Source organism: Tamandua tetradactyla, chromosome 12 (genome assembly GCF_023851605.1).
Source record: "Tamandua tetradactyla isolate mTamTet1 chromosome 12, mTamTet1.pri, whole genome shotgun sequence".
Taxonomy (NCBI): Eukaryota; Metazoa; Chordata; class Mammalia; order Pilosa; family Myrmecophagidae; genus Tamandua; species Tamandua tetradactyla.
Genome location: NC_135338.1, coordinates 15,711,120 through 15,718,778, shown reverse-complemented (window position 1 = coordinate 15,718,778; position 7,659 = coordinate 15,711,120). Strand labels below are relative to the sequence as shown.

General features: G+C 46.9%; 1 protein-coding gene across 1 annotated transcript in view; it reads left to right on the top strand.

Annotated features, from left to right (window-relative positions):
- Nucleotides 1-6,848: 6,848 nt before the first annotated feature.
- LOC143651233 (mitogen-activated protein kinase kinase kinase 9-like) overlaps nucleotides 6,849-7,659 on the top strand; it is a 38,942-nt gene continuing 38,131 nt past the window's right edge. Inside the window, exon 1 of the mRNA XM_077122249.1 lies at nucleotides 6,849-6,931. The gene's annotated coding sequence lies outside the window, so the exon portion shown is untranslated. The remainder of the gene's footprint in view (nucleotides 6,932-7,659) is intronic.

Genomic DNA, 7,659 nt, shown 5'->3' with positions numbered 1-7,659 from the left:
TTGGTGCTCAAATGTGGCCTCTCTCTCAGCCAACACAACACAACTCACTGCCCTCCCCTTCCCTACATGGGACATGACCCCCAGGAGTGTGGACCTTCGTGGTAACATGGGACAGAAATCCCAGAATGAGCTGGAACTCAGCATCAAGGGATTGCGAAAACCTTCTCCACTGAAAGGGTGAAGAGAGAAATGAGACAAAATAAAGCATCAGTGCCTGAGAGATTCCAAACAGAGCTGAGAGGTTATCCTGGAGGTTATTCTTATGCATTAAATAGATATCACCTTTTCAGTTCAGTGTAGCAGAGAGGCTGGAAGGAAGTGCCTGAAAATGTAGACCTATGTTCCAATAGCCATGTTCCTTGAAGATGGTTGTATAAAGACAGAGCTTTTGCAATGTGACTGTGTGACTGTGAAAACCATGTGTCTGATGCTTCTTTTATCTACCTTATGGACAGATGAGTAAAACATATGGATTAAAAATAAATAAATAATAGGTGGAACAAAGATCAAAATAAATTTAGTAGACTGAAATGCTAGTGATCAATGAATGGGAGGGGTAAGGGGTATGGTATATATGAATGTTTTTTTTCTGTTGCCAACAAATGTTCTAAGAAACGATCATGATGATGAATACACAATTATGTGAGGAAAAAGAATGCTCATATTGTGTTGATTGATTCTATTAATAAATTTTTTAAATAAAAAAAACAGTCACACTTCATGGTTGTAACAGATTATACTTTGTTTTTGCTACTGATGCACAGTCTTAACATTCTGCTAGTCTACTCCCCTAGAACACTGTACTGCACTCTATTTCTACCGTGGAATTTAACAAAATGCTAAGAACAACTGAAAAATTCTTAGGTCGGCATTTAAAACTTCCTTAAGCAGAACTCTATTCTAACATTTACAATAAATGCCCAATAGTGTTTGAAAAACTATGTCAGTTAATTACTTCTTCTAATGTGACTGAAGCAAGCATCTAAATGAAAAAGAAACCGTGGCATGTACACTAATAACTAATTAGAGTAGTAAATGGGATGAACTAAGTTAAATCAAATTTTTATCCCAGCATCCATTCTCAGATGCCTAATGGTTATTTTCTCAAGTACAGCAAAGTGAATCATAAAGGAAAATAAAGCATTATGAAAAATATGGTACGAAGCCTAAATAGACGGAAAAATGTGTTTCAACACTTATTTTCCCTTCTCAAAAGACAAAAAGAAAACTCAAGCAGGAAGCGCTGCAGCAGCCGACGCCGCGGCTGCAGAGCCCTGTGGGAGGCAGGGACACTGCTCCTGAGGACACAAGGCCCACTTCCAAGAGGCCATGGGCGGGGTCGCCGCGCACCAGGAGCCTCAGCAGGGAGCCAACCCACACAAGTTCCAGAAGGCACTTATTCTGAAAGGAAAACAGGATCAAAAACTATTTTTAAAAATCCCTAATTTTAAGAAGGATAAAAAAACACAAAGCATTATTTCACTATAACAAGCACACAATTTCTAGGAATATTTATGTGTTTACAGAGAACATAGTGTATTAAGTAAACCTAAAGTTTTAAATAAAGATTACTGTAAAACCCAAAAAGTTATTTTCTATTTAAAACACACTGTATTCTCCCTCAAATAGGAGGCTCTAAATTGATTCTGGATTGATGCATTTTTGCATCATGGCACCAATAAATCCGATGCCATAAGCTCCCCATGTCACCACCCTCATCGTCTGCCTGTAAAACAACTTCCAAAAGGACTAATTGGGGGCCCAGAGAACAGAATCAAGAGGAAATTAGTCTTGTTCACTGAATAAAGTTATACCCATATCTGCTGATACTGAAAAACGATGCAAAGATGGACAACTATATTTTTTTCCTAGAAGTTTTAAAGACAACACTTGCCATGAAGTTACACTACGCCTATCTGCCCAGAAGGGGCATGCGATAATCTAATTCCAAAGCAGACACCGTGCACATGGATTCGGCATTAAAGAGCCTGATGAGTTGTTTTTACCCATACAATTCATTTTTCAACTGTTTTTGTTCCATAAGTGAAAATGAGGTGGTTGTGTTTTTACCAAAATGTTCGCACATCTATGAAGTCACAATATTAAAAAAACAAACGCTCACTTTCACTTTTATCTTTAAAGATATCTATTGCATCAATCAAAATCATTAAGGAAAACATACAAATGCAAACTATTTTAAATAAAATAGGAAGTATAGGTCTCCAACAAGCTGATTGCTAAATTAATAGGTGTATCATCATGGAAGAGACCCAAAGGTGCCTAATTAAGCACTTTCATTAACGTACTCATTATAATTCACCAGAAAGATAATGCTTCTTTCACAGGATCAAAAAGCACCCATGACGATAATCTGCCTTGGTACACAGGGGCTGCACTTGTGGAGCCTCTGACTTGGATAATGCAGGCAACAGTCAGAAAGCAAAGGGGTCAAAAAGGTGAAGATGCAGCCAACTCAATGGGAGAAAATATTTGGAAACCGTGTATCAGATGAAGGCTTGATATCCTGTGTAAGTAAAGAAAACATTCCACTCAACAAGAAAAGAACAAACAATCCAATTATAAAATAGGCAAAGAAGCAGTTGACCGACCGTGTTTTTCAAATACTGTTGGACATTTACTGTAAAATGACAGAATTCCAGTTAAGGAAGTTTCAAAGAAGACTGAGAGCAGTGGCACAGACAGATATTTGCACACTGATGTTCACAGCAGCATTATTCACAACTGTCAAAAGATAGAAACCATCCAAGTGTCCATCTACAGAGGAGTGGATGAACAAAATGTGGTACATACACATGATGGAATATTATGCAGCATAAGACAAAATGAGGTCCTGAAGCATATGACAACTTAGATGAACATTGAAGGCATAATGCTGAGTGAAATAAGCCATGCACAAAAGGATAGATACCTTATTATTCCACAATTATGACACCGGTAAAGATAAACTCAGAGGTTTATAATATAGAATATAGGGGACCTAGAGATACACGGAAGCTAGAGATGGGTGAATGGTCAGCTAATGAGGCTGAACTTAAATGTAAGGAACAGACAGAACTGAAGGCAGTTCATTAGTGGGTCTGTAAGTAATACTGCCATATTGAAGGTGAACATGATCGAAAGGGGTTGTATAGAGCCATGTATTCTAGTGATGAACACTATACATATAAATAAGTTCTTGCATGAACTACTTCAAAGGTATAAATCTCGTTCAAAGAAAAAATAACGTCCGAGTACAAGGAGAAAACAACTACTGCACACTGTGGTATATGTTTAACAGGAAGACATCACCAGTACCACAGCAATACCAGCGGTAAATAACTGGGGGGGGGGAGGGAAAAGAGTTAAGGGGAGGTTTGGAAATTCTATCGGTGAGGGTATGTTTATCTGTTATTTTTCTCTTTAGAGCAATGAACACTGTCGAAGCTTGAGAGTGTTGATGATTATACAACTAAGTGAGATAATGTGAGAGATGGATTGTTGACAGTGGACATTATACATGATGCCCCATGGAGGGAGCTGGGCAAAAGATACACTGAGAAGTAGAATGGCGAACTCTGGTATGTATTTAGGATGGAATATCGTGCTCTTACAGAAAGGAATGAAGTCGTGAGGCAACCAACGAGGTGAATAAACCTTGGGGACATTATGTTCTACAAAATAAGCCAGAAAAAAAAAGAATATTGTATGGTCTCTTATAGAAAATATTTATAAGAAAATTTGGGTATGGATTTTAAGGTCTTATAGTAGTCACACTTAGTCAGGAGCTATAAATGTTATACCTAGATTTCGAGATGCTGTGCTATATACGTAGAATCCAGTACCTCCCTGGAACTTCGGCTACCTGTGTGACACCTAAGACTCAGAGTTGGAGTTCTGTAGCTCGGAAAGTCAGCATTACTACATGCAACAACTGCTAAAGAAACTGAAAAAGAGATCAGGTTTGAATTAGAGATAAGAACGAAGCTGACCAGGTCAGGAGTAAGGTAGAGCAGAATATAGGGGTAAGGAGAGCACTGTATTCAGAACTTTACCAACTATATGAGATCAAATGAAGAGAAGTTTATTTTGTCCAAAACCTAAATTTTCTGCAACACATAATCTAATTCAACATGTACAGACAGCTCATTTAAACAACCCAAGCACACAGAATCCAGAACGGTAATGAGGCCTTGTGATTCTGTACAGCTTAATATAATGCCAGATATATTTCAGAGTATGTTGACCAGATAAGTAAAATGTATTGGCAAAGTCCCTCGAGGAACGGGAGATGAAAATACGGAACTATTAAGCTTTGCCATGAAGGAAACCCCTGATACTGTCTCAAACGTTAGGCACTATTAAGTCAATAGGCAAAGCTCTTGATCTTGAGGCTTGCTCTTATGAAGCTCATGCACGTAGCAGCCATACAAAGCCTACCTATAGGTATGCCGAAGAGTTACCTCCAGAGCACCTCTTTGACTGCTCAGATGTGGCCCCTCTCTCTCTAAGCCCAACATAACAAGTAAAATCATTACCTTTCCCTCCTCATAGGACATGACATCCAGCGGTGAAAGTCTCCCTGGGAAAATGGGACATGACTCCGAGAGATGAGTCTAACTCTGGCACCACGGGATCCACAATGCCTTCTGGATCAAAAGGGGATAAAGAAATGTAATCAAATAAGGTATCAGTGGCTAAGGGAGTTCAAGTAGAGTCAAGAGGCTGCTCTGGAGGCTACTCTTACACAAGCGTCAGCTAGATACTGCTAATTACCACGGTCTGCCAACCCCAACCAACACCATTCCTGTCAACCCTAAAGAATACCCACGGCTTTATCAGAGACTCTACACAAGCTTCACACACTAAGATACTTCTAGAAACCTACAAACTCCAGATGGTTCCTAGGCCAAGTAAGTCCTGAAACGCAGAGGGACCAGCCTCTCCAAGAACATCAACTAGTTCCATCCCCCTATCTTATATTGTGGATACCCCTTTGCAACATGAAAAAGTTAGAATGGGCAGAGTCCAAATATCCCTAAAGATTGGGAGAAGGGTCAAAGGAGAAGGAGGTGTTATAACAGAGAATTTAGAATGTAACAAGTGAGCATGACTGCTAAATCACTATATTGCTATTTCTATTATGTCGCTAGTGTCTTGGAGCAGCTAGAAAACCCAAAATTGTGGAACTGCAACCCATATCAAACTCTTGTTTGATAACTATTTCTTACAATGTACTTCAAAATATATTCCTTATTGTATAAATGTTATATTCACAGTAAAAAAATATCATAAAAAATAAAAAGAAGGCAAAGGGGCCCACATAGGTGAGGCCCGCACCCCCTCCTCTTTAAGGTGCTTGGAGGAACTCAGAAGACCCCGCCAGACAGATGGGGCCCACGCCCCCACGGAGAAATATCTAAAACCAACCACTACAGGGGACATTTGCACACCATGGCACCAACCTCCTTAACAAGCAACAATCACTGCACTAACTTCTTAACCCAACGTAATACAATTCAATATTTTCAGCCACTGATTGCACATTTTAGGAGAAAAGCCGCAATCAAGCATCCAGTTGGACAGGTTTGGCCTTTGGGTCAGCAATACTCATCAGACAGCGTTTCCAAAGGAAACTGAAGTCAGCGGGTTAAGCCAAAAACGCTCACAGGGAAGGCTTCCAGGCCACGCTGGCGGGGTCAGGGCTCGGCGAACAAGGACCCTAACCCTGAGGCCCGGCCAGCAGGCCCCTTCCCAGGCCGGAGCCCAGCTCCCGGCTCCCTGCTCCCTGACCCCGCTCCGCCGCCCCTCTCCTGCGCCCAGCCACCCCACTGCCGCGCCTACCGTCCCACTGCCGCGCCCGGCGCCCCACTCCCTGCACCCACCACCCCACTCCCAGGCCCGGAGCCCCACTACCCACGTGCGCTACTCCCCGTGCCCCACCGCGTGTCCAGCGCTACACCCCGCTGGGTGCTCCTGCTACTCCTCATGCTCCGCACCCGTTCCCGCTACCCCCCTCCGCCGCGCTCTGCCACCCTGCTCCGGCCCCGGCTCACCTTGCACAGCGGGAAGTGCTTGCCTGCAGCGTCTTGGCGATGTCTCCGGCTCACGGCTGCCAGGTGGGCAGTCGGCGATGGCGGCGGCAGCGCGGCCGAGGACGATAGGGCAGTCAGGCCGTCCAGCCTTTCCTGATGTTGAATTCGGCATGGTCTCGGCGAAGCCCCCTCCGAAGGGTTCCTGCGACCCCAGGGTGTGCGCGCAACCCGCACAGGAAACACCAAGACTGCGGCCGCGGGCGCCCCCCCCCCCCACCGCCCCCGTCGCTCCCGCTCCAGCTCAGGCTCCTGTCTGGCCTCCGCTCTCGGTGGCCACCACCTGGCCCCACGCAAATGCCCAGGACCCCGAGCCAGGCCGGCCTGCCGCTGACTGGACCGCTGCGGCTCCCTGAGGGTCAGCAACGAGTGCCAACGCCAGCCAAACCGTAACAGACGCCAACGGCCGTGACCCTCACAATGTGCCACAGAGCCGCAAACAGGTCTCGACGCAGCAGGCGGCCAGTGTGCGCAGGAGCGGCGCGACCTACCAGGCGTCCGGGCGTGCGCAGGCACATGGTGTTCGTTCCCACTGAACTTGCAGCCAGGCGTGCGCAAGCGCATCGAGAGGACCCCGGCTGGCGAACTTGAATATGCGCATGCGGGTCAGGGCCATTGGCATCAGTCGCGGCTTGGCGGGTGTTGGCACCCGTTGCAGACGCTCAGGGAGCCGCGGCGGTCCGGTTAGCGGCGGTCCGGCCTGGCCCGGGGTCACGGGCGTTTGCGTGGAGCTAGGCGGCCGCGACCAAGAGCGGAGGCCAGACGGGAGCGGGAGCCGGACAGGAGCCGCGAGCCGGAGACATCGCCAAGACGCTGCAGGCAAGCACTTCCCGCTGTGCAAGGTGAGCCGGGGCCGGAGCAGGGTGGCAGAGCGCGGCGGAGGGGGGTAGCGGGAACGGGTGCGGAGCATGAGGAGTAGCAGGAGCACCCAGCGGGGTGTAGCGCTGGACACGCGGTGGGGCACGGGGAGTAGCGCACGTGGGTAGTGGGGCTCCGGGCCTGGGAGTGGGGTGGTGGGTGCAGGGAGTGGGGCGCCGGGCGCGGCAGTGGGACGGTAGGCGCGGCAGTGGGGTGGCTGGGCGCAGGAGAGGGGCGGCGGAGCGGGGTCAGGGAGCAGGGAGCCGGGAGCTGGGCTCCGGCCTGGGAAGGGGCCTGCTGGCCGGGCCTCAGGGTTAGGGTTCTTGTTCGCCGAGCCCTGACCCCGCCAGCGTGGCCTGGAAGCCTTCCCTGTGAGCGTTTTTGGCTTAACCCGCTGACTTCAGTTTCCTTTGGAAACGCTGTCTGATGAGTATTGCTGACCCAAAGGCCAAACCTGTCCAACTGGATGCTTGATTGCGGCTTTTCTCCTAAAATGTGCAATCAGTGGCTGAAAATATTGAATTGTATTACGTTGGGTTAAGAAGTTAGTGCAGTGATTGTTGCTTGTTAAGGAGGTTGGTGCCATGGTGTGCAAATGTCCCCTGTAGTGGTTGGTTTTAGATATTTCTCCGTGGGGGCGTGGGCCCCATCTGTCTGGCGGGGTCTTCTGAGTTCCTCCAAGCACCTTAAAGAGGAGGGGGTGCGGGCCTCA